A 26,105-nucleotide genomic window follows, 5' to 3' on the forward strand; every position below is an offset into this window, starting at 1 on the left:
GCTATATTCACCTCTTGGACCAGATCCTGTGCTCCACTTAGGACTAAACCAAGAATTGCATCTCCTTTTGTGTGTTCCCGGACTAGCTGCTCCAAGAAGCAGTTATTTAAGGTGTCAAGAAACTTTATCTCAGTATCCCTTCATGAGGTGATTTGTACACAGTTGGCACAGGCCTGATGTGGGTTTTTAATTGCAGTGTGAATATACCCTTAGTCATTTTTTGAAAATTGGACCCTTAAGCCAAAATCGTTATAAGACATGCTTAAGGCTGTCCACACAAGGAAGTTACACTGATTCCACTACACCAATTTCTAAATTGATTTAATTAAATTGACGCAAATTTATAAGTAGATGTGGCCTGGTGTTCTGTCCAAATCAGGTTTATGGGACAATCTGAAATGACTAGTTTGTCACTTCTCTTGCTATGCTCATTCTGTGACTGAATAGAGGAGTTTCCATTCTCTGGGCACCTCTTATCGACAATAATAATGGGGTTAATTCACCATTGTGTTACTCCAGTTTTCCATCAGTGTAAACCCACTGAAATCAGTGGAGTCACACCAGCACAACCCACTGGACAATCAGGTCTAAAGAGTTTTTCCAACAGAAAAGTATTATTAAATCTCCCAGCTGATGGATCCCATTGTCTGTCCCAGTCACATTCCAATACAAAGGGCAGTGATGCAACTGACAGAAGATCAAATGATGACTCACAAAACAAAGTGATCATCTGCAGCTGTCCTATTTTTCTCTCTTTTTCTAAAGAGCAGTTTAGCATAGAACTATGCAAAAAAGAAAATTTTTTTCCAGGTCTTGTACACCAAAATCTCCCTCATTTAATATCAGTAATGACTCTGAAATATTATTTTCACTACCTATTCTTGAAATGGCCCCAAACAGGCCACTCTCAATATTTTGTATGTTTCCAATGTGACTTGATTCCTGGAAGGAATTCTGAAGTATCACAATGTCCCTTTTTTGAGGGGGCAAAGGGTGAGGAGAAGAGAAGCAAAAAAAACCTGTTTGGGAGTGACAAATGTGCATTTCCACTCTGAAATGGTCCTGTGACTTGGTGAAAAATCTTTTAAAAAATTCTAATTTTCAGTGGTGGTCCTTTTTTTGCCAAAACCACACATAATTGTAAAGGAACAAGATATTGTACTTGGATAGTTGTTGCATTTACTTTTGAAGCTATTTAATAGGCTCAGTTACTGTTGAAAATCCAGGTTAACTGTATATTGAGTAGAAGAGAAAATATTTATTTCAGGTTCACAACATCTCTCATAAGTTGAGAGACTGATTCAACTTCCATTGAAGTCAAGGAGAACCTTTTTTTTTTTTTTGCTTCAATAGGCTTGGGATCAGGCCCTATACGAACAACATTTGTAATGTTTATGGAGTGATATAATTTTATAATAATACAAACAAACTATGCAGAGTCCATTTTCTTCTCTCCATCACATGGATGTAAATAGAGAGTAACTCCCATGAAGTCTGAGAAGTTACTCTAGATTTTCACTGGTGAAAATGAGAGCAAAATTTGTTCCTAGTGCCACTTTCACTAGGAAAAATAAAAAGAAAGCCAGTGAATTGAGCCCAGCATATGAGGACACATTATACTCATCAGCATGGCTCGGATAAGTGAGGCCAGGCATGATGAAGCATTGTTGCTCACCTTTCTTGCCAGACAGAAACTAAGGGCCAGATCTTCAGCTGGTTAACTCCACGTTGCTCCATTGGAATCAGTGGCGTGTTGCTCATTTACACTAACTGAAGGTCTAGCCCAGCGTCTGTTGTGTTTTACACGTGAAGCTATTTATTAGAAATCCAGGCATATGAGCTGCCTTCCTCTGCAATGCCTCTTAGCGCCAATGTGGTAACTGGCCTAGTTTTCTATAGAAATCTGCAGTTCAGGGTCTGTGCAGTCAGACGGTGGGAGGCAGGTAAAAGCTAAGGAGTTGACAAATGCAAAAGAGCATAAACAGGAACAATACTGAACTCAGAAGTAACTAATATTTGCCAAAAGTATTATTTAATATCTGTGGGTAGTTTGACAAGACAGCTGCACCTCTACCCAATATAACGCCACCTGACATAACACGAATTCGGATATACCATGGTAAAGCAGTGCTCCGGGAGGGGGAGAGGGGCGTGGCTGAGCACTCCGGCGGATCAAAGCACGTTCGATATAATGTGGTTTCACCTATAATGCGATAAGATTTTTTTGGCTCCCGAGGACAGTGTTATATCAGGGTAGAGGTGTACTTGAATGTTTCACACAATGGTCAAAAAATAAATCAAAATGTATCTTTGAATCTGTCCTCGCTGGGGACGTTGTAGGAATTCAAAATGGGTTGGTATGAGGGAATGCTAGAGGAAACACAGTCTCCATGAATATTAATTATTCTGTGTAACAAGTAGAAGAGAATAGAAGTGCAGAGGGCTTCTCATGTTAAATGTTTTCCAGTGCATGTTTGCAGTATAGCGGTAGTCTCGTTGGTCCCAGGATATGAGACAGACAGAGTAGGTGAGGAAGTATCTTTTATTGGACCAACTTCCTGGCATTCAAGGTTTCAAGACATTTGTCTCATCCAATTTATGCTGATATCACATCTTGATATTAAGAGCTACAAAAAAGCTTTTCCAGTGAGGCACAGGCTAGAGAAACAGTGTATCTCTTATACTAGACTCTTTAATGTGCTGATCCTCACACCACCCTGGGAGGCAAGAAAGTGCTGTTATCCCCATTCATAGATTGCAAACGAAGGCTTAGGGAGACAGACTCAGGCCCTCAAAGGTATCTAGGCGCCGAACTCATTTCAGACCCACAGTCTAAGAGAAATGTTGCAGACTTGAAATAAACATTGTTAGTAGGGCTGTTGATTAATTGCAGTTAACTCGCGATTAACTCAAAAAAATTAACCGCACACAGTTAAACAACAGAATGCCAACTGAAATGTATTAAATATTTTTGGATGGTTTTCTCCATTTTCAAGTATACTGATTTCTGTTACAATGCAGAATACAAAGTGTACAGTGCTCACTTTAGATTATTGTTTTTATTACAAATATTTGCACTATAAAAATAATAAACAAAAGAAATAGTCTTTTTCAATTCACCTCATACAAGTACTGTAGTGCAGTCTCTTTTTATTGTGAAAGTGTAACTTACAAATGTAGATTTTTTTCATGCTTCGGCCACCATTCTGGAGGACATGGTTCCATGCTGATGATGCTCATTAAAAAAATAATACCTTAATTAAAGATGTGACTGCACTCCTTGGGGGAGATTTGTATGTCTCCTGTTCTGTTTTACCTGCATTCTGCCATATATTTCATGTTATAGCAGTCCTGGATGATGACTCAGCACATGTTCATTTTAAGAACACTTTCACAGCAGATTTGACAAAATGCAAAGAAAGTACTAGTGTGAGATTTCTAAGGATGGATACAGCACTTGACCCAAGATTTAAGAATCTGAAGTGCCTTCCAAAGTCTGAGAGGGATGAGGTGTGGAGCATGGTTTCAGATGTCTTGAAAGAGCAACACTGTGATGTGCAAACTACAGAACCCGAACCACCAAAAAAGAAAATCTACCTTCTGTTGGTGGCATCTGACTCAGATGATGAAAATGAACACGTGTCGTTCCACTCTGCTTTGGATCGTTATTGAGCAGAACCCGTCAGCACGGACACATATATTCTGGAATGGTGGTTGAAGCATGAAGGGACATGTGAATCTTTAGTGCATCTGGCTTGTAAATATCTCGCAATTCCGGCTAAAACAGTGCCATGTGAATGCCTATTCTCACTTTCAGGTGACACTGTAAACAAAATGTGGGCTGCATTATCTCCTGAAACTTGTAACCAAACTTGTTTGTCTGAGTGATTGGCTGAAGTAGGACTGAGTGGACTTGTAGGTTCTAAAGTTTTACATTGTTTTGTTTTTGAGTGAAGTCATTTTTGGTACATAATTCTACATTTGTAAATTTGACTTTCATATCAGAATGGTGCTGGTTCACACTCCTTCTGCATTCACATTTATGCTTAGTTTATACACAGTTTTTATCCCTGTATAACTATTTTGTTAGGGCGCTGATGTTTTACCAAAATAATGTATCCCAATAAACCCCTCATGTGGGAGTGGTTACACTAGTATAAAACTGCCTTGTAGTGGTATAACGCATTTCCCATTCCATCTATCAGTATAACAACTACGTGCACACTATGGCAATTGTACTGCTTTTGGAGCTGGTCAAAAACCAGAATATCTGTTCCATGGGAAATTGACATTACCCACTGAAGGTAGGAGAAGTACTAATGGCATTAATCTGTAGCAAGGGAGATATAGTTAAGTATTAGCAAAAAAAAATCTAATTATAAGAGTAGTTAAGCTCTGGGATAGGCTTCCAAGAGAGGTTATGGAATCCCAGGAAGTTTTTAAGCACAGGCTGGAAAAACACCTGCCAGGGATGTTCCAAGTTTACTTGGTCCTGCATGAGCACAGGGGCTGGACTTGAGGACTTCTTGAAGTCCCTTCCAGCCCTACTTGTCTATGAGTCTGTGATTTTTAAACGGTTAAAACTGAAACAAAATCCTTAAATTTAAAATTCCCCGCTAACTGAAGTTTTTTAGAATAAAGTGTTTCAGGACAATTGAAATATTTCAAAAAATTGCTTTGTTTTGATTGATAGTTTTTAAATTTTAGAATGTAGAATACAATAAATTTCAAAACAACAGCACTTTGAAATGTAAAATCAAAATATTCCATTTAAAAATGTTGAAACTTTATTTTGATGTTTTAATACAAATTTGTGTCAAAACTAACATCTTCCCATTGATAGTTTTGATTCTGGTGAAATGGCATTTTCAAATGGAAAAACATTCTATCTAAAAATATTCAACCAAATCTAATTGTTTTGACTTTACTGCTACAGTTAATCTTGTATTTTGACAAGACCTTGTATACATACTAGGTCAGACCAATGATCCATCTATCTCAGTATTCTGTCTTCAACAGTAGCCAATGCCAGATGCTTCATAGGGAATGAACATAACAGGCAATCATTGAGCATACCATGGATTTATATAGCGGCATTATAATATTGTATGTCTTATTTTCTATCCCTTTTCTAATGGTTCCTAACATTGCCAGGTTTTTTGGCTGCTGCTGCATATTTAGCAGGTGTTTTCAGAGAACTATCCATATTGTCTCCAAGATCTCTTTCTTGAGTGGTAACAACTAATTTAGACCCCATCACTTTATATGTATAGTTGGGATTATGTTTTCCAATGTGCATAACTTTGCATGTATCACCAAGTAATGTCATCTGCCATTTTGTCTCCCAGTTACCCAGTTTTGTGAGAACCCTTTGTAACTCTTTGCAGTCTGCTTGGGACTTATCTATCTTGAGTAGTTTTTTATTGTCTGCAAATTTTTCCACCTCAGTGTTTACCCCTTTTTCCAGATCCTTTATGAATATGTTGAACAGCACTCGTCCCAGTACAGATCCATGGGAGACACCACTATTTACCTCTCTCCATTGTGAAAGCTGACCATGTTTTCCTACCCTTTGTTTCCTGTCTTTTAACCAGTTACCTTCCCTCTTATCTCATTACTGCCTACTTTGGTTAAGAGTCTTTGGTGAGGGACTTTGTCAAAGGCTTTCTGAAAGTCAAAATACACTATATCTACTGAATCATCCTTGTCCACCTGTTTGTTGACTTCCTCCAAGAACTTTAATAGATCGGTGAGGCATTATTTCCCTTTACAAAAGGCATGTTGACTCTTCCAACAAATTGTGTTCATCTATGTGTCTGATAATTCTGTTTTTTACTATAGTTTCAATCAATTTGCCTGGTACTAAAGTTAGGCTCACTGGCCTGTAATTGCCAGGATTGCCTCTGGATCCTTTTAAAAAAATTGGTGTCACATTAGCAGTCATTGATACAGAAGCTGATTTAAATGATACATTGCATTCCAAACTACAAACCTTTTAGTGATCTTCCAGAAAACATCATCCTAGCCACTGTAGATGTAGAAGTCCTCTACACCAACATTCCACACAAAGATGGACTAAAAGCCATCAGGAATAGCATCCCCGATACCATCACAGCAAACCTGGTGGTTGAACTTTGTGACTTTGTCTGCACCCAAAACTATTTCAGATTTGGGGACAATTTGTACCTTCAAGTCAGCGGGATTACTACGTGTACCCGCATGGCCCCTCAGTATGCCAACATTTTTATGACTGACTTAGAACAATGCTTCCTCAGCTCTTGTCCCCTTATGCCTCTGCTCTATTTGCGCTACATTGATGACATCTTCATCATCTGGACACAGGGGAAGGAGGCCCTTGAGGAATTCCACCAAGATTTCAGTGATTTCCACCCTATCATCAACCTCAGCCTAGACCAATCCACACAAGAGGTCCACTTCCTCAACACTCCAGTGCTAATAAGCGATGGTCACATAAACGCCACCCTATACTGGAAACCTACTGACTGCTATACTTACCTACATGCCTCCAGCTTTCATCCAGACCACATCACACGATCCATTGTCTACAGGCAAGCTCTAAGATACAACTGCATTTGCTCCAATCCCTCAGACAGATAAACACCTACAGAATCTCTATCAAGCATTCTTAAAACTGCAATAGCCACTTGGTGAAGTGAAGAAATAGATTGACAGAGCCAGAAGGGTACCGAGAAGTCACCTACTACAAGATAGGCCAACAAAGAAAGTAACAGAAAGCCACTAGCCATCACCTACAGCCCCCAACTGAAAGCTCTTCAGCGCATCATCAAGGATCTACAACCTCACTCTGGGATGATCCCTCACTCTCACAAACCTTGGGAGACAGGCCAGTCCTCGCCTACAGACAGCACCCAACCTGAAGCAAATACTCACCAGCAACTATACATCACACAACAAAAACACCAACCCAGGAACCAAACCCTGCTACAAACCCTGATGCTAACTCTGTCCACATATCTATTCAGGGGATACCAGCATAGGACCTAACCACATCAGCCACACCATCAGGGGCTCGTTCACCTACACATCTGCCAATGTGATATATGCCATCATGTGCCAGCAATGCCCCTCTGCCATGTACATTGGCCAAACCAGACAGTCTCTATGCAAAAGAATAAATGGACACAAATCTCACATCAGGAATCATAACATTCAAAACCCAGTAGGAGAACACTTCAATCTCTCTGGTCACTCAATAACAAACTTAAAAGTGGCAATTCTTCAACAAAATCTTCAAAAACAGACTCCAATGTGAAGCTGCAGAACTGGAATTAATTTGCAAACTGGATACCATCAGATTAGACCTGAATAAAGACTAGAAGTGGTTGGGTCATTACAAAACCTAAACTTAATTTTCCCAATATTAATTTCTCCCTACTGTTACTCACACCATCTTGTCAACTGACTGTAACGGGCCACTCTCTTACCACTTCAAAAGTTATTTTTCCTCCCTTGGTATCCTGCTGTTAATTGATTTATCTCGTTAGACTGACCTCACACTTGGTAAAGCAACCTCCATCCTGTTATGCATTTATACCTGCTCCTGTATTTTTCACTTCATGCATCCAATGAAGTGGGTTGCAGCCCATGAAAGCTTATACCCAACTAAATTTTGTAGTCTCTAAGGTGCCACAAGGACTCCTCATTATTCCACAGTTAGTAGTTCTGCCATTTCATATTTGAGTTCCTTCCTAACTCTTGGGTGAATACCATCTGGTCCTGGTGACTTACTACTGTTTAATTTATCAAAGGATGACTGCAAATAGGGCCAGGCTGCAGAGAATTGTGCTTATTATCTTGTACTGCAGACGCTGGTTGCTTAGTATTTTTGAAAAACACGCCTCTTATTCTGGACAGTAATGGCCTGATCCGACTGAAGTCAATGGGACTCTCTCTTTTGGCTCTGGCTCAGGCCTAAAACAGAGATATAGAAGCCTAGCTTCAGGTTCCTAGTTATGAAAATGTTGGCCCTCACTTCTGTAGCATTCACAGAGGGGTGGGTATAATGCCAACAGTGATGACAGGAGAGGAATTGTTTCCATCTTCATTTTACTTGGCTATCGCTGGTTGAGGGCCAGGTGGAATTATTAGCAGTAATAATGAAGGGAGTTGTGATCACTGTGTTTTAAGCAGCATTAATGGTGATGGATAGCTACTTTTATCTAAAGAACACAGGACATAAAGAGCAAAATGAATTTGTTTAACGATGCTTGGTTCTTATATAAAAAATAAAATAGGTAGCACAAAAAGTTCTGAATGAATGACAGATTTTTTCTTCTTTCCTATGTGCCAGTTGAGCATCAAGATTCCAAAACACTTTCATATCAATTGTTCCTTCGTATGGCCTTAAACAACACATGGTGAATAAAGAGACACAATCAAAGTCAATGTTAAAGGAAACATTACAATGTATTACACTGAGAGAGAGCCTCTGATTTATCAGTGTGAGTGCTACACTTGCAAAGGATACATTTCCAGGATTTTGAGTGTATGTGAAGGCACAATTTAATGTTCAATACATGGAATTATTTTTGTAAGATGTATTGGCATAAGAGCCTGATCCTGCAAGGCTTATGTGTGAGAGTAGTTCTTAGCCAATGAGGCCTTGATCCTGTTCCCATTCAAATCAATGGAAAAATTCCCAGTGACTTGAATAGTGGAGGGTTATGCCCTGGAAGCTCCCAGGTGTGAAAGGAGTGCTCATGCTAAACTAAACTAAAGGTTTAAGGATCCAGCCATGAGTCTTTTCTCCAGCAGGGCATTTGGAACATTTGCGTCTTCGTCTGTGCACCTAAATGAATCTGCAGTTTAAACAAACATCCTTAGAATCCAGCTTATTAGAAAATCACAGATGTGGCCTGACACACACAGAACCCAACCCATATGTGAGGCTGAGGCAGGCTAAGAAAATCTAGGGGAAACCTAAAGCATTGCCTCCATGAAGAGCTGCATTGGTTTTACTAATGGTATGAATTTAAACTGATGAACACCCCTTTGTAGGCATGCTTACTTCAGTTTAAACCAGGCTTATTTCAGTTTTGTTTAAATCAGCTGGGAAGAGCTTTGAGATAAACTGAAATTCTGTACTTGTAACCCAACATTACAGCATCAACACTGGGGGTTGCACTGTTTTAACTAAGCCAGTTTAACTACAGTAGTGTAATCAAACCAATACAAGTTGGTGCACAGACAAGGGCTACGTTGGTTACCTTACACTCTCTCCCAATCCCTCACACTTGAATACACCTTCTTAGGCTTCCCCCAGACTTGCTTACATTCATCTCTGAACTTGACTCACAGGGCCAAACTGAGAGATGAACTGCGAGTTAAATTCCCGTTATGCTAGTTTAAACTAGCCCTGCATTTTAACTTGGGTGCATTCTGCCCCATCCAGGGGAGTTTGAGAGCTTGCAATTTAAGACAGCCAGGTGGTGGAGGAAGGTTTATGTTAAAGGTACCCCTCCCCAAGTTTAATTGATCTCTTGAGGCCAGTGATGTATATGAGAGCAGCCAGGTATGGAGCTAGTGTAGAATCAAACCACAAACCAGGGACACAATAGCCTTCTAAAGACTACCACACCCTGAGCTGGACAGAGCCAAGGATCTAGCCCTTCATAACTGGAAACATACCATGGATAAAGTTATAAATTGTGTATAGTGTTTCCCATGGGAAGAACACTCTATAACCAGCACACTACTTCTTAGTATCTATCACACAGCTGTATTTGGCTGAGAAATATGTATAACCTTCCTAAGAACATAAGAATGGCCATACTGAGTCAGACCAATGGTCCATCTAGCCCAGTATCCTGTCTTCTGACAGTGGTCAATGCTTCAAAGGGAATGAACAGAACAGGTAATCATCAAGTGACTCCCTTTTGCCAAACTTGACTAGCTCTTTGAATGAATTCCCAGCGGACAGGATCCACCGTTTGAACGCAACAAGCCCATGATTATATTGTTCCAGCTCTTCCTTTAAAAACAATAAAACAAAAAGCCATCTGTGCTCCAGGGATCGTTGAAGCATGTCCATTGTGACAAAGCAAAACCCAAAGCAAAGCCAGACAATTGATAGTGTTTTTCATTTCCAGCCTGACTTATTTACCAGGGCAGGGTCTCATCTTGCACAGCTAGGATATAAATCTGAAGCTGTGGATTGACTCAGTGTGTGACATCAAAAACTCAAAACAAAACCACCATCAAAACCACATTTACTGTCAGGTATCTGGATGCCAGGGATGTAGCATAAGCCAGGACTATGAATTATCGGAGCCTGAAGTTAGGTGCCTAAATCTATATTTAGCAGAGTTGGTTGAAAATGTTTCAACATTTTTTCTGACAAAAATGGCTTTTCAGCTATTCAATTTATTTCCATTTTTTGTTAAGAAATAAGCATTTTTTCAGTGAAGAACAAAAGCAAAAAAATCTTCATTTTCACCAAAACATTTTCACAGGAAAAACACATTTCCCAAGCAGCTTTAGGATGAAATTCTGGTCCTGTTGAAGTCAATGGTGAAACTCCCATCACTTTGATGGGGCTAGCATTTCAACCCCAATATTTAGGCTCCTGCGGCCTCCTTTTGAAAAGTGCTAAGCATCCAGCACTGCTACCCTACGGAGGCCAGCTGTCTCAGAGAGTGTCCAGCACTTTTGAGACCAAACTTGTTTAGGATCTTAAAGATGGACTTAGGAGCTTAACCTCATGCAGTCACTTTTTAACACTTTTGACAGAGAGACACTTGGTGCAGGCTGTAATAGGAGAGTAGAGTAGCGTGTTTTGGAGCAAACGGGGAACACAAATTCCAAAGGTGAAGTGCTCTGACAGGGAATGCACTGCTAGCTGCTCCTTAATATTTACTAACTCCAAGTAACTTTTAACGTGAAAAAAGAAGTGAAAACATATGTTCTTAGTCAAGAAAACTGGAGCACAGTGACACGAAGCAGCACATTTCTAACCCTGCATAGCAGAAGATCTGAATGGAGAACTGCAAATGGTTTGGCTATGTCTACCTCCCACACCATTGCTATTATTATTTGTATCATGGTAGCAGTTAGGGGACTGCTTCATGTCAGACCACAGCAATTAGCAAGAGCGGATGCACTTACAGAGCTCTCAGGTTTATATGACAAGGGGCTGGTGGCCATGCATTTCCAGTGAGGAATCCTCAATGTAGGAGCCAACTGGGGGGAGGATAGCACAGTGGTTTGACTATTGGTCTGTTAAACCCAGGGTTGTGAGTTCAATCCTTGAGGGGGCCATTTAGAGATTTTTGGCAAAAATCTGCCTGGGGAGTGGTCCTGCTTTGAGCAGGGGGTTGGATTAGAGGACCTCCTGAGGTCCCTTCCGGCCCTGATATTCTGTGATTCTAGCCCACTTTCCCCCCTGATCTAACACAGGCCCAGAAAGCCAAGCCATCATAGAATATCAGCATTGGAAGGGACCTCAGGAGGTCATCTAGTCCAATCCCCTGCTCAAAGGGGGACCAATCCCTAAATGGTTCCCTCAAGGATTGAGCTTACTAGCCTGGGCTTAGCAGCCCAATACTCAAAGTACTGAACTATCCCTTCCCCAATATGGACTATTGCAAGGCTTAGCTATTTTACCAGGCTTCTCTGGGGGTGGTGGGTTAACTGGAATTGAGAGTCCTAATGTGGGGAGCATGTATTGTGTTGAGATGTGAATGTTGGCATGAGTGCCATTTGATTGGAATATAGGTTTGTAAAGTGTTTGTACATACATGGAGGGTTCTGAAGAGACAGTAAGTGCATTAATTATTATTATTATTCTTTAGAAAACAAAATAATCACATGATAATGAATAGAATGGGGGAGTCTATTTAATTTTTAAAGGGGAGGGTTGTTTTATTATAAAACAATGCAGAGCAACTAAGGGATCTGCAGGGAAAGCCTGCAAAAAGTGCACAGGTATTTTTTTGTATTAAAAAAATCCATGGCTGATAAAGAGAGCTAACCTCATATTGGACGCCTGTTTTTTTTTTAATACTGTCAAAGCTATAGCAAAATACTTGCATCTAGTGGGCCCACGGGAGTAGCCTAGTGCTTTAGGTAAATTTAAAATGACACTGCTGGGAAAAATTACTCCATACTAATATAGATTCTGCTGAAGTGCCTTTAATATAGTTACCCGCGCTGTTTAGGAGAAAACTTGACGCTAGTTTGTGATGATAAAAAGAAATACGAGGAGAGGGAGACCCTGTATGCTAGACTGATATCCTCCTTGACAAAGACACTTAAAAGAAATCGATTCTAATTGCTTTCTGAAGCCTATGCTTTAGCAAGGAAGCACAAAGCCATGGTTTTTGTTCTGTTCTTTGTATTGGGATATTATACACTGCCCTGATGTACTTGTGTGTTGCGGTTTGACGAGAGGGCAGCAGGGAAAAAGATGGGATGGATTCTGATAAACTCTTAGAGACAAATTCACCCCAGGGATACATGCATGCATGGCTCCTGCTGAACTCAGCTGTAGCTCTGTCCACTTAATGAAGTCAGCTGAAGCATCTAATAGCAGAATCTTCTGGCATGTAATCCATAAGGCTTGAAATGCAGACAACAAACCTGGGAGCTTGTAAATATATATAGACTCTTATTTCTGCATCTTTTATCAAATCATCACAGTGCGGAAATTATAGCCACAGGCTTGCAATGGACTGTTAAACTCATAGGTGCAATATATGAGAATTTATGGGAATAATACGCCTTGGCATTAATAAAAGTAGCATATGTCAATTACTGAGTGTTGAGATGAGATCAAAAGTTCAGCTAAAGTTTATTGCTAGAGCTTTGCCAAAAAGCTGGTGTTCGGGTTTTCATTCAGAAAGGGTTTAATCACTGGTTTAGGTTGGGGGGGGGGGAATTGGAGTCAGGGTTTGGATTTCCCACCAGTTCAGTTCACATTGCAAATGTTGCTCCATTCTGGATAAAATGAAATGATCAAGAACAAAGATGTCACAGCCAGGGGACTGCATCAGTGTAAGAAATTATTCTGAAAACCATTGAATGTAGGCACACCCGAAAGGTAATGCCTAGCCTTTAATGGCATTTTCGCTGACGCAAAAAAAAAAATGCTGGAAATACTGGCCAAGATTTTCAAATTTAGGAGCCTGACATTACACTCATAGGGCCAGGTTTTCAAAAGAGGTCAGCAGCAGAACACATCCTGTGTAGGCACCTATATCAGATCTTCAGAAGTGCTCAGCAGCCAACAGCTTCCATTGTTCTCGGTGGGAGCTGTTGGGTTTTAAGTTCTTTTGAAAACCTGGCCTTGAGTGCATTGTATATATTGTATTTCATTTGCATTACAATTTCTCTCTCACTCTCTGCTGCTTGAATAGTCTCTTTAGGCCGGTTCACCATACTGCCCACTCTCGATTCCATTGGTCATTCTTTTGTGCTGTCACTCTGGTCACCTCCTCCACACATTTTACAGTCTCCCCTAAATGGAAACCCGATAACATTTGAGACAGTCAGATTTTTGAACACACATTTCAGTTGGCTTCAAGTATAAGCAAAACCACTACAACACCCACCCTACCCAACACCCTAGGCAGGCTCTGGCAGGAATTGAAATTTTGCACTGTTCTAGTTCTGTCCCAGTGAAATATATACGGATTGGAAATAATGTTGCCTTTAGACTGTCAGCTCATTAGCCCAGGGGCTGTCTGTTACTATCGTACAGCACCTAACAGAATAGGGCGCTGATCTTACATAGCGGCTCTAGAACAAGGATTATTCATCCCTTTTTCCCCACTTGCACTTGCTTAACAATGTTGATCATGGAGAGATTCCAGCGGAGGGAAAGGAAAATGATTAGGAGGCTAGAGCACATGATGTATGAGGAAAGGCTGAGGGAACTGGGATTGTTTAGTCTGCAGAAGAGAAGAGTGAGGGGGGATTTGATAGTAGCCTTCAACTACCTGAAAGGGGGTTCCAAAGAGGATGGATCTAGACTGTTCTCAGTGGTAGCAGATGACAGAACAAGGAGTAATGGTCTCAAGTTGCAGTAGGGGAGGTTTCACTAGGAGGGTGGTGAAGCACTAGAATAGGTTACCTAGGGAGGTGGTGGAATCTCCATCCTTAGAGGTTTTTAAGGTCAGGCTTGACAAAGTCCTGGCTGGGATGATTTAGTTGGGGTTGGTCCTACTTTGAGCAGGGGGTTGGACTGGATGCCTCCTGAGGTCTCTTCCAATCCTAATCTTCTATGATGTTATAATCTCACTCATGGGTTTCCTAAGGCAGTGATATGCACATGCCAGCACTTCTGTGTGTGTGCTCTGTAGCATCTGGGCTCCATCATTTGCTCCTCTTTCTTCTAATTTATTACTTGAACTGTGGCAGCTAGTCATGGATCAGGACCCCACTGTGCTATGTGCTGTTCTTAGCAAGGTTCTTCCTTTATGAACGCTCACTTGTAGCTCTGCCCTGGACTTACTCAGAGCAAGCGTACCAGCAGTTCCCTTAACAGCCTGCTTAGACACAAGGTACCATTTGGGGAGGTGTGTTTTATTGTAATAGTCACACATAACTTGTTCTTCTGTAGCATTTTCATTCATAGACCTCAAGAGCCCAGACCAACAGAGGTGAATAGGTGCCCAAATCCCAGTCCTAGGCACCTAAGTCTCAAGTTTAGGCACTGAAGTCTCAGTTTTGGCTCTGCAAAACTCTTGCCATATCCTGTAGGTTCCTAAACTCATTTGGAGCCTAAATTTTCCAGGTAGAAGTTCCCTCTGCACCTATGTTTCTGCCTCTGGGCTTGCATACTGCTGCCTCACTCTAGGTGTCTGGATGCTTGTCTCCCACCTAAGCTCCAGAGTGATTCATAAACCAGGAGAAGAGGCATTGGGCCACCTAAGCTGCATGTGGGGCCTGATCCAATAGGTGTCCTCAGAGGCTAACCAGAAGAACCCAGCCAGAAGAGTAGGTGATGGGGATTTTAGCCCAGTGATTAGAGCACCTAGCTGGGATTCAGAAGAAGCAGGTTCAATTCCTCTCTACTGAGGTAGAGAAAAGATTTGTAGAGGGGTCTCCACCTCTCAGCAGTACTCTAATCACTGAGCTTTGGATATTCTGATGTGCTCGTCTCTCCTGACCCTCTGTGAATAAATACTGAAAGTGGTGGTTAGAGCAGAGGGACAGGACCCTGGGTCTCCCATCTGCCAGGTGGGTGCCCTAACCACTGGGTACAGAGGCCTTCCTGCTCTCTAATCAGTGACTGTGCTCCTGTGGATAAATACTGAAATTTTGCCCCCATCCCAGGTGAGTGCTTTCTGTACTGGACTAAAAGTGATCAGGTGGACTCCTCCTCCAGCCGCTTTGTGTGGAACGAGGCAGGCATTCCCACAAGAAAGGCCCTAGGCACCCACCCTGCCTAACTCCAGGCAGCAGGTTCCAAGCAGAGATGGGCACCTATCTGTGAGAAGGGCAGGGGTCAGCACACTCCTGTCATTGGCATCTCTCTCCCCGCCAGCCTGGGGCTTTGTGGATCACATTCTTGGGCACCTCCTTTGCCCCATTTGTTGTGTAGGGAGCCCAGGGACCTAGCTTGGCTGTGTGGGTTGCAGTATTGTTCCAGAGATTTTCTAGGCTCCATAGAGTTGGGTTTCGTGATGTTCAGCATTGCAACACCCAAGTCCCTTTGTGTGTCTCACCCAAAGTGCTTTACAGAGGAGGCTGGTGTCATTATCTTTTTCAGGCAGGGAAACTGAGGCACAGAGGGGTTAAGGCCAGTTACTGAACCCAGGTCTGCTGAGTGTGAGTGCACAGTGCTAACCACTGGCTCTCTAGTGACCCTCCTATGAATCTCTCAGCACTGTAAGTTACTCCTCTCAAAATAAGTTACAGGGAGTTGGTATCCTGTCTCCGGGATTTCAAAGAGAATGAGAATGGAGGATGCTTTAAACTGATACAAGCTAGTCTTTCTTGATGTAGAAGCATGTGGCCCAATCATGTGACTATTACTCGCGTGAATAATGGCTATTTACGTGAGTAGTGATTTGCAGGATCAGGCCATTAATTAATCTCAGTCAAGTAGTAAAGAGCATGAGGAGAGCCTGACCCAAAGGTCACTGAAGTCAATAGGAGTCTGTGCATTGATTTCGAGAAGTCCCAGCTGAGGCAGCAAGGGGACTCATGTTCAGTTGGTTATACCCCAGGACTGATAGGCCCTTTTCAGATCACTGCTTTACAAGGTCCACTGTGTGATATTGTGGGTCAAGCAGGAGCAGGGACAGACAAGTGTCAGGGCTTTAATATAGATAAGCAACATTATAGTCAAGTGTAGTGAGACCAAAAGGGGACTGTTTCCATACTCTACGGCCCAGTCCCAAGAGTGTACAAATTACACTAGCCTGCATCATACCAGGTTTTTTATGCTATGTAATTAACTGAAATTATTTTAGAAATAATTCTGCACCTGTAAAGCCAGGAAGGATAGTGGCTAAAACATACTGTTCTCCAGTTATTTGCAGCTGGTGCATAGTCCTCAGGGGAAATCGGTAGCAGCTGGCCCAGATTAGAGCAACTCCTGGACTTTTATTTGCTTCCAGGGTCTTTTGCATCCACACGCACACAAAAAGTCTGTTACTCTAGATGATGCTCATTTGAAGAATTTCAGATCTGGAACATTAATAACAAGTTTCTTCTTGAAATGTGTATGTATCTGAATCATTTAAAAGTGCCCCTGCATTCCTTTGCTGCTTTTTACTGTGGTGAGTTACTCAGTTGTATTCTAATAGATTGAATTAATTATTCTTCTGGTTGTTGGTTTGACAGTCTAGATGGACTTAATCATTGCATTAAGGTGCCCTGGCTTTCCAAATTAGGCCTCAGTTAATTGAGGAGTTGACAAACCTACTTCTCTTTTTCTTGGGACTGTCACAAAATTTACTGATTAGCTTCAGAGATTATTAGCTGTTATTTCTTGTCTTCATTTGAGTATAGCTTCCCAGCTCTCTCTCTTCACACACACACACACACACACACACACACACACACACACATCTTGTGTCTTACAAGCTACCAGCACTACAGCATTGTGGAGATGAACATGCTTGTATGTATATACATACACACACACACACACACATACACACAAAAAGTCATACATAAGTGGGTAAAAAAGCCTGTGCTACCCTGGCTGTCTACCACAGGGTCCTTATAAATGGCTTCACTCACCACAGGGGTACCTCCTTGTGGCCAGGCACAGTGTAGCAATTGTTTTTCCACCTGGCTCCCCATCCCCTGGGTGATCTCTCTTCTTACTACTTGACCTTCCAGCCAGGCCCCAATGATTATGTCTACCCCTTTCAGAGTAACAAACTTTCCAAGAAACAGAAGTCCAACAAATAGCTCCTAGACCTTGAATCAGGTCTCTACCCCCCGACTCTGGGCTCAGTGGTCATCACACTCCTGCAGACTTTGCATGAGCATTATCCCTTTATGCCATTTTCCCCATGGCTTATAGGGACACCCTGGCCCTCCCTCTACACTGGGTGCCAGTCCAGGGACCCTACAACCAGCAGCCAATATCTGCACAGTCCCATTCCTTGCTGCTGTTTCCCTGGGCACCCTCCTGCCATCCTTTCTCAGATCCTCTACCATACAGCTTCTCTGGGTTGACTCTTCTTTCAGAACTAGGATCCCGGGGCTTAGTCTCCACTCTACACTTCCTCCTCATCACCTCTCTGCTCCCAGAGAGGAGCCTTCTGGTGCTACAAACTTCCTCTCTTTGTACTAATCAGCCTGATCCTGCCCAGCTGGGCTTCATGATCGATGAAGCCTGAATCTCCCTCCAGGTGCAGCCAGGTACCCTAATTGGCCTCCTGGGATCACATTAACCCATACTGGATCTGCAGGGGGTGCACACCTCATCACAGTCATCCACACCTAAAAATGCCAGTCTGACTTCTGTCTCTATGGAATTTCATATCCAATTGGCTGGAGGTACCATACACCAGCTTTTGCTTGCTGATCAGAGAAATGGTCAGGAAATGGAAGGAAAAAAATCCAACCAGTCAGAAATAGGGTAAAATTTTCAAAAGCATTTAAGTGGTTTAGGGTCCTAAATTCAGTTCTCAAAAGTGAGTTGAGCATTTTAGGAGCCTAAGGCCACATCCAGACTACCCGCCGTATCGGCGGGTTAAAATCGATTGCTCGGGGATCGATATATCGCGTCTAATCTAGACGTGATATATCGATCCCCGAGTGCGCTTATATCGATTCCAGAACTCCATTAACTCCAACGGAGTTCCGGAATTGACACGGAGAGCCGCGAACATCGATCCCGCGCGGTGTGGATGGGTGAGTAATCCGATCTTAGATATTCGACTTCAGCTATGTTATTCATGTAGCTGAAGTTGCGTATCTAAGATCGATTTCCCCCCCCAGTGTGGACCAGCCCTAAGTCTCATTGAAAGTCAGTGGGAATTAGGTATGTAGCCTGCTTCGTTGCTTTTGTAAATCTGACTAGGTGTCTTCTGCATCACTTTAGGTGTGTAAATATCATTGTAAATCTGACCCTATGTGCCCAATTCTTGTCTGCACACAAGTTGTACCATTTTATCTCCATGGGGAACAAAAGTTTAATAATGGACTCTACAGTCTAGCAGAGAAAGGCTGGAAGTTAAAGCTAGACACATTCAGACTGGAGATACGGTATACACTTTTGAAAAATGAGGGTAATTAACTATTGGAACAAACTACCAAGGGTTGTGATGGAGTCTCCATGACTGACAATTTTTCAGTCAAGATTGGATGGTTTTCCAAAATATCTGCTTTAGGAGTTATTGTGGGGCCAGTCTCTGGCCTATGTTTTATGGAAGGTCAGACTAGACAATCACAGTGATCTCTTCTGGCCTTTAAATCTCTGAACTATGCTGGTATGGCAGGCTGGGGCTGTGGAGAGGATTTGTGCCTAGCAGATATTTTTTATACCTATGCTGGTCTGTTGGATGGGACAATGGAAAGGCATGATGTAGCCAGTGTCCTAAGACAGGCCCGTCCTTAAGCCATTCTGCAGTGACAATGCATGAACCATGGGCCATGACTGATACGTACACCTGGGAATTGCAAGTGGGGTGATCGTGTCCCACGTGCACTGCGGAGCCCAAGCGCAAATTACTTACAGCAGCCATGAAGTATGGGTGTCCAACAAACCTGTCATTGTGAAAATTTGTTGATGATTGCATAGGACTTCTTGGGAAGGAGGCTGAATTCTGACCGGTGCAGCGATACAACAACTATATTTGAGGGAAACAGGGTGGCCTAGTGGAGAGTGCATGGCCCTCAGGAAACCTGGGTTTTATTCCTGGCTTGTAGGGTGACTTTGGACAAGCCACATCCTCACTCTGTGCTTCAGTTTCCCCATCTGTAAAATGGAGATAATGGCACTGAACTCCTTCATAAAGTTCCTTGAGATCTACTGATAAAATCTGGGGATGAAGTTCAAATCTGAGAGGAGAGAGAGACTTTGAAATGTGCGACTAATTATTTAGATATCTTGACAGCTCAGTGATTTTCTGTGTGGAAAGCCAAGATAACCCATCACCCTTATCCACCCATCACCCCTCAGCTCTCTAGCTCTTCTTCTTCAATCTTCTTTTAGCTGAAGCTAAATTACATGCTGCTACATTTCTAAAGATACCAGCTTGTACAAATGACTCAGTGCATCTTGGGGCGAATGCTTTGTATATACAGAGCTGTTTAGGGAGCTCTCATGGGCAGCCCATAGAACAAGAACACATCAGCAACTCTAACTTCAACATGCTCATTTTCAAAACACTTCACATAAGTGGGAGGAAGCAGATAATTAGGCAGCTGAACTTTCTAAATTGTGATAGTGAGTGTGTGGAGCACAGCTGCTTCTGATACAGCTGCCTATTGTCAGAACCTGCTCTTGTGCTCTGCTTGACTTGTGCATTGCCTGACTAAGAAAGTACCAGCCTCGTCTACACCTAAAAATCGCACCCTCCGAACAATCAGGTTAGCTGAACCACAACTGACTCCAGTGTAGCTGTAAGTGTAGGTGAGGGCAAGCCATGGTTAGCCCCCTTTCAGCTACCCTAACTATGGAAGGGAGTTGTCTCCAAGTACAGCAAGGCTGGGGAGATGGTGAGCGTGATGCCGAATGTCAAGGACTGTCATTGTGAAAGGTCAGAATGACCTTATTGTGGACTGGCAGAGCAGACGTGACATGGAGCCTACGCACAAGGGTGCACCAGAATAAAATAGGTTCAGCTAGCCGGGGGCAGATCTGTTTGCAGACAGGCACAACAAGAAATGACAGAACTATGTCTCCAAGTGAAGAAGCTTGGCATTAAGTGCCCTTGATGGTCTCTCACAGAAATGAGCAAGAGACACCTGTATCCAAAGAATCTGGAAAAAGAAAGCAGCAGTGATGTTCAGAGCACCACATTAGACTGCATGACCATGGCAGCAGAACCCCCAATGCACCCTCTTTACAGGGCAGCAAGTCCTGCCTGCTGACTGAGAGCTGTACTATCTGTAGTGGGCGTTGATTTTAGGGTAGGCAGTGCTGTGACCATCTCTTTGTGCTGCAGAACAGGAACATTTGGGGTCAGAAGAAAAAATATTGTTCTTCAAACAAGGCCAGTGCACAGATCTGCCTCCTGCAGTCAAGATAGGAATGGGGTTTGTCAGTAGCAGATGGGGAAAAGTAAGTCCTGTTGTTCTGCAGTGTGGTGATTAGTTGGGAACAACAGGACACAGGAATGGCTGGGCTGGATCAGACCCGATACCCAGTCCTGTACCTGTCTGTTAGAGTGGCAGGTATCAGATGTTTCAGAGGAACGTATGAGAGCCCCTCAACCACAGTTGTGGGACAATCTCCCTCCCTCCACCCCCCACCACATGTTAGGTCTCCTCCCGATCTCAGATACTTGGGGATTAGCTTAAACTCTGGAGCACAAACTTCAATATCCCTTCCAGATTTTGTATTGTTATTAATTAGGATAACTCTGGATAATCCTGATATCCTTATAAACATCCATTTCCTTTCTGAAGCTGGTTCTCACTTCAGTTCACTGGCCACTGTCCTACTTAGTGTTTATAGAAGAGAAAGCTAATTATTAAATTCCAAAGTGAAGGTGGCTTGTAGCCTGTCTCCATCTCAGCCACTGGGATGAGGGCAGTCTAGCCTAGTGGTCAGAGCAGGCATCAGTAGTTGGGAGACAGAGTCGAGGGTCAAACCGGTGGGCAGGAACTGAAGCTAGCAGAGGGTAGCATGCAAGGGGGCGGGGCTCAAGACATGAGCAGGCACAGTGGTGGGCATGAGCACAGAGAAGCCAGTGAGCTGCTGCTGGTGCTGACATAAGAGCCAGCCAGTCAGGTGGTGTGGTTCAGCAGGTGACCTGCTGCTGGACAGATGTACTGATGAGTCAGCCTGGAGATTAGCTCTGCTGCAGGCCCTGGTCTCTGACACTCCAGAAAGATGGGTCCTGCCCAGGCCCCTGAGTGGCATGTCTAGCTCTGCCCCCAAAGCTGCCAGCAGGCTGACTTATTGGAAGTAAGTCACTGTTGGGGTAATTCTATTCTCCATCAGCCTCCTCCTAGGCATGTGAGATGTGATTACCTACTGTTTCTCCCTCATGGGGTGGAGGGAGGGCATAGGGGCACCCTGACCTGCAACTCCATCTCCACTCCTTACAGGTGAGAAGACCTGGGTCTTGGTTATTGGACTCTATTGTCCCACCCACCAAACTCCTCCCCTGGTGCTTGAGTTCCACTGCCTGTTGACTGGACACCAGAGGGTACAAACCCTGGAGTCCTGCTAGGCTGTCAGCACAGAAGAAGTTGTGTTCTAGTTGCTCACCGAAATGCTGTATTAGTGAAACTCCCTGCAGGCCAAAAGTCCCTACAGAGCCTACTCGCTGTAAAGGCTGAATTCCAGCCCTGGCTATGGGATAGAGCCAATGCTCATTGAAGCCAATGGAAAGACTCCCGCTGAGGTCATCTGGCTTTGGATCAGGCCTTATAGCATTTGGTGGAACAAAACATAGCACAAAAGAATAATTTCCCTTCACATTGCTATGCCAGTGCTTCAGGTTTGGGGGCTGTCTGTAAGCGAGAACTGGCCTGTCTCCCAAGGTTTGTGAGAGTGAGAGATCAGCCTTCAGGATAGGTTGTAGATCCTTGATAATTCACTGGAGAGGTTTTAGTTGGGGGCTGTAGGTGATGGCTAGTGGCATTCTGTTACTTTCTTTGTTGGGCCTGTCCTGTAGTAGGTGACTTCTGGGTACCCTTCTGGCTCTGTCAATCTGTTTCTTCACTTAACCAGGTGGATTTTGCAGTTTTAAGAATGCTTGATAGAGATTCTGTAGATGTTTGTCTCAATCTGAGGGGTTGGAGCAAATGCAGTTGTATCTTAGAGCTTGGCTGTAGACAATGGATCGTGTGATGTGGTCTGGATGAAAGCTGGAGGCATGTAGGTAAATAAAGTGGTCAGCAGGTGTCCGGTATAGGGGGTGTTTATATGACAATTGCTTATTAGCACTGTGGTGTCTAGGAAGTGGACCTCTTGCGTGGACTGGTTCAGGCTGAGGTTGATTGTGGGGTTGAAATTGTTGAAATCTTGGTGGAATTCGCCAACCTTGGGAGACAGGCCTCACTTACAAACAGCCCCCTAACCTGAAGCAAATACTCACCAGCAACTATACAATAAAAACACCAACCTAGGAACCAAGCCCTGGTGCCAACTCTGTCCACATATCTATTCAAGGGACACAATCATAGGACCTAACCACATCAGCCACACATCAGGGGCTTGTTCACCTGCACATCTACCAATGTGATATATGCCATCAAGTGCCAGCAATGCTCCTCTGCCATGTTTATTGGCCAAACCAGATAGTCTCTATGCAAAAGAATAAATGGGCACAAATCTGACATCAGGAATCATAACATTCAAAAACCAATAGAAGAACACTTCAGTCTCTCTGGTCACTCAATAACAGACCTAAAAGTGGCAATTCTTCAACAAAAAACCTTCAAAAACAGACTCCAATGTGAAACTGCAGAACTGGAATTAATTTGCAAACTGGACACCATCAGATTAGGCCTGAATAAAGACTGGGAGTGGTTGGGTCATTACAAAACCTAAACCTTATTTCCCCAATACTAATTTACCCCTACTGTTACTCACACCTTCTTGTCAACTGTCTGTAATGGGCCACTTTCATTACCGCTTCAAAAGTCATTTTTACTCTGTTGGTATCCTGCTGTTTAATTGAATTGTCTCGTTAGACCAGGGATTGGCAACCTTTGGCATGTGGCCCACCAGGGTAAGTACCCTGGTACCCAGGTAGGCTGAGATGGTTTGCTTACCTTCAGTGTCTGCAGTTCAGCTGATCGCAGCTCCCACTGGCCGTGGTTCGCTACTCCAGGCCAATGAGATGGTGGGAAGTGGTGGCCAGCATATCCCTTGGCCCACACCACTTCCTGCAGCCCCCATTGACCTGGGACAGCAAACCGCCACCAGTGGGAGCCGTGATAGGATGAACCTGCAGATGCCACAGGTAAACAAACCGGCCCTGCCCGCCAGGGGCTTACCCCAGTGAGCCGTGTGCCAAAGGTTGCTGATTCCTGCATTAGATTGACCTTACACTTGGTAAGGCAACTCCCATCTTTCATGTCTTTATGCCTGTTCCTGTATTTTCCACTGCATGCATCTGATGAAGTGGGTTCTAGCCTATGAAAGCTTCTGCCCAAATAAATTTGTTAGTCTCTAACGTGCCACAAGGACTCCTCGTTGTTTTTGCTGGTACAAAATAACACGGCTACTGCTCTGAAACCTTCTCTACTCCAGGATTTGTTTCCCCTTCAGATTTGCTCCAGAGAGGCTATTACATGCTTTCCCACCAGAGCAATTTGATTCCTGGGAAATTTCTCCTTTATAGTCTAAAAGGAGTCTCTTTTAAATGTGAACCACCTGTAGTCCCTGCTACTGTCAAAGAGCATCAGGCTTCCAGCTCTCCATTATCCTCTTTCTAGCATAAGCTTCTCTCACCTAAATCCCTTAGCATAAGGGTTTTCAAGAGAAAATTTCTCTTCTGCCTCTCAGAAATATGTTGTAGGGGATGTCTTGTCTGCTTTCTATCTGCTTTGTTGATTTAGGCCTAACTGCTAATCCAGCCAGGATTTACAATAGCTAGCTTGTTGTTGTTCACTATCTTTAGTTAAATGCATTCTTCTGTGAATCCTCACAGATGCTCTTTGCTCTTGGACTTCTGAAGAAATCGAGGGAGAAATAAATAAATAAACCAACTAGACACACAGGTCAGCTTCTCTCCCCTTGTTGTTTCTGCACTGCAGGAGAAGCAAACTTTTCAAATAATTTGTTTCCTACTGAATGATCTGATGCTAGACCTCTTTATGGAAAAAATCTTTCCCACTGGAGATTCATATATCCAAACAAATGCAGTGCAGTACAGAGACTATCCCAATACGTATTACACATTGCTTTGGTATAAAACTAGACAGATGAGAAATAGTTTAGAAATATTAACCTAATAGTCATCTCTTTCGAATTCCACTGAAAAAATATAAAGTCTCTTTGACCTGAGAATAAAATGTTAGCTGAGCTGAAGCCAAGGTCAAATATTTTCCTCAATGGACAATACATTTCAGTTCATGATGATACAAGTATTTAATACATGTTTTGTTACGTACATTCTGAATCTCTTCATCTGAAATATTTGGCCTACTTGTTATGGCCAGGAATTTATATATAGATATTTGCTTTTTAAAGAAACTTTTCATTGGAGAGAGTTAGTTAATTTATTGGCTTATCACTGTAGCATCATAGTGTCATGTAAACATAAAGGAATGGATTCTATTCTCCTGAAACATCTGGGAGGCAGGGAAATACTGCCCCCTTCTAATAGATGGATAAAATGAAGCAGGAAATGATTAAGTGGCTTGTTCGTTATTTTAGAGGAAGTCTAAGGTGGAGTCCAAAATAGAACCCAGAGCTCCAGATTTTGAGCTTCATTTAAGTTCTTCATTTAATAGTTGTAAAGGAAATCTTCCCAATGCCTTCAGAAGACAAGCCTGGGAACGTGAATTCATAAATCTGCTGAACACTAAAAAACATGGACTTAATGGAGACACTGTCTTTATGGCTCATTACAATAATTTTTAACACATCCTCCACCCACTACCCTCCTTTGCCTTATGACTGAAGAGGTATTAATTGCCCATTTCATTATAAGTGAACTTTGATAGCATACGTGAACCCTTTATGCTTAACAATACATCCCTCCTTGTATTTAGCTTGGACACTCTGTCTACCTTCCCCAGGCTGAGGAAGAGCTCTGTAAAGCTCAATAACTTGTCCCATCCACCAACAGAAGTTGGAGTCTGCCCTCCCCTTTAACAACCAGTTCTAAACGGCTTCTAAATTTAACAACCGGTTTGCACAAACCGGTGCGAACTAGCTCCAGCTCACCACTGGACATGCCTACCCGAGTTGCATTCACACGCGTGATTGCAGCACAGATGTACGCTCTTGGATAAGAACTGGCAACATCTTAGTATTTTACAAAAGAAAAATCTTGGTCTGATTCATTTCTAAAATAAAGCATGTTTCAAATGCCTGTTAAATGTCCAGACTTTGATTATACTATAAACTATCAAATATAGATCATGGGCTTACCTTTAGTTAACATGGGTTGTCTATCACATTTCACTGGAAGCCGCAATGTTATTTTTGAGAGGAACAAGGTGGGTAAGACCTTTACTGGACCAACAGAGCCAGTGGGAATTGAGGCTGCTCAGCATTTTGCCCAGTTAAGACCATATCCTACTTCCATAGCCCTCAATAGGAGTTTAGCCTTTGACCTTAATAGAGCAGGATTGGGCCCGTACAGAGCAGTACACTTCACCCCTTCACTCAGTGACATCTGAATGTACGGTTCAGCATTGGCATTGCTGAAAACCAGTGACAGGCCCCAAAACCCAGAAAACACTCTTTGAGGCCAAATCAACAGATCACAACCCAGGAAATTGTTTGCAGGGTGCAGCAGCTGAGGGAA

General features: G+C 42.9%; 1 long non-coding RNA gene across 1 annotated transcript; it reads left to right on the plus strand.

Annotated features, from left to right (window-relative positions):
- On the plus strand, positions 1 to 25,127 carry LOC115652415. Its single transcript, XR_004000641.1, has 3 exons — positions 1 to 101; positions 14,865 to 14,871; positions 25,117 to 25,127. It is a non-coding gene; the product is annotated as an uncharacterized LOC115652415 (long non-coding RNA).
- The last annotated feature ends 978 nt before the right edge of the window (positions 25,128 to 26,105 follow it).

Source organism: Gopherus evgoodei, chromosome 5 (assembly GCF_007399415.2).
Source record: "Gopherus evgoodei ecotype Sinaloan lineage chromosome 5, rGopEvg1_v1.p, whole genome shotgun sequence".
Lineage (NCBI taxonomy): Eukaryota > Metazoa > Chordata > Testudines > Testudinidae > Gopherus > Gopherus evgoodei.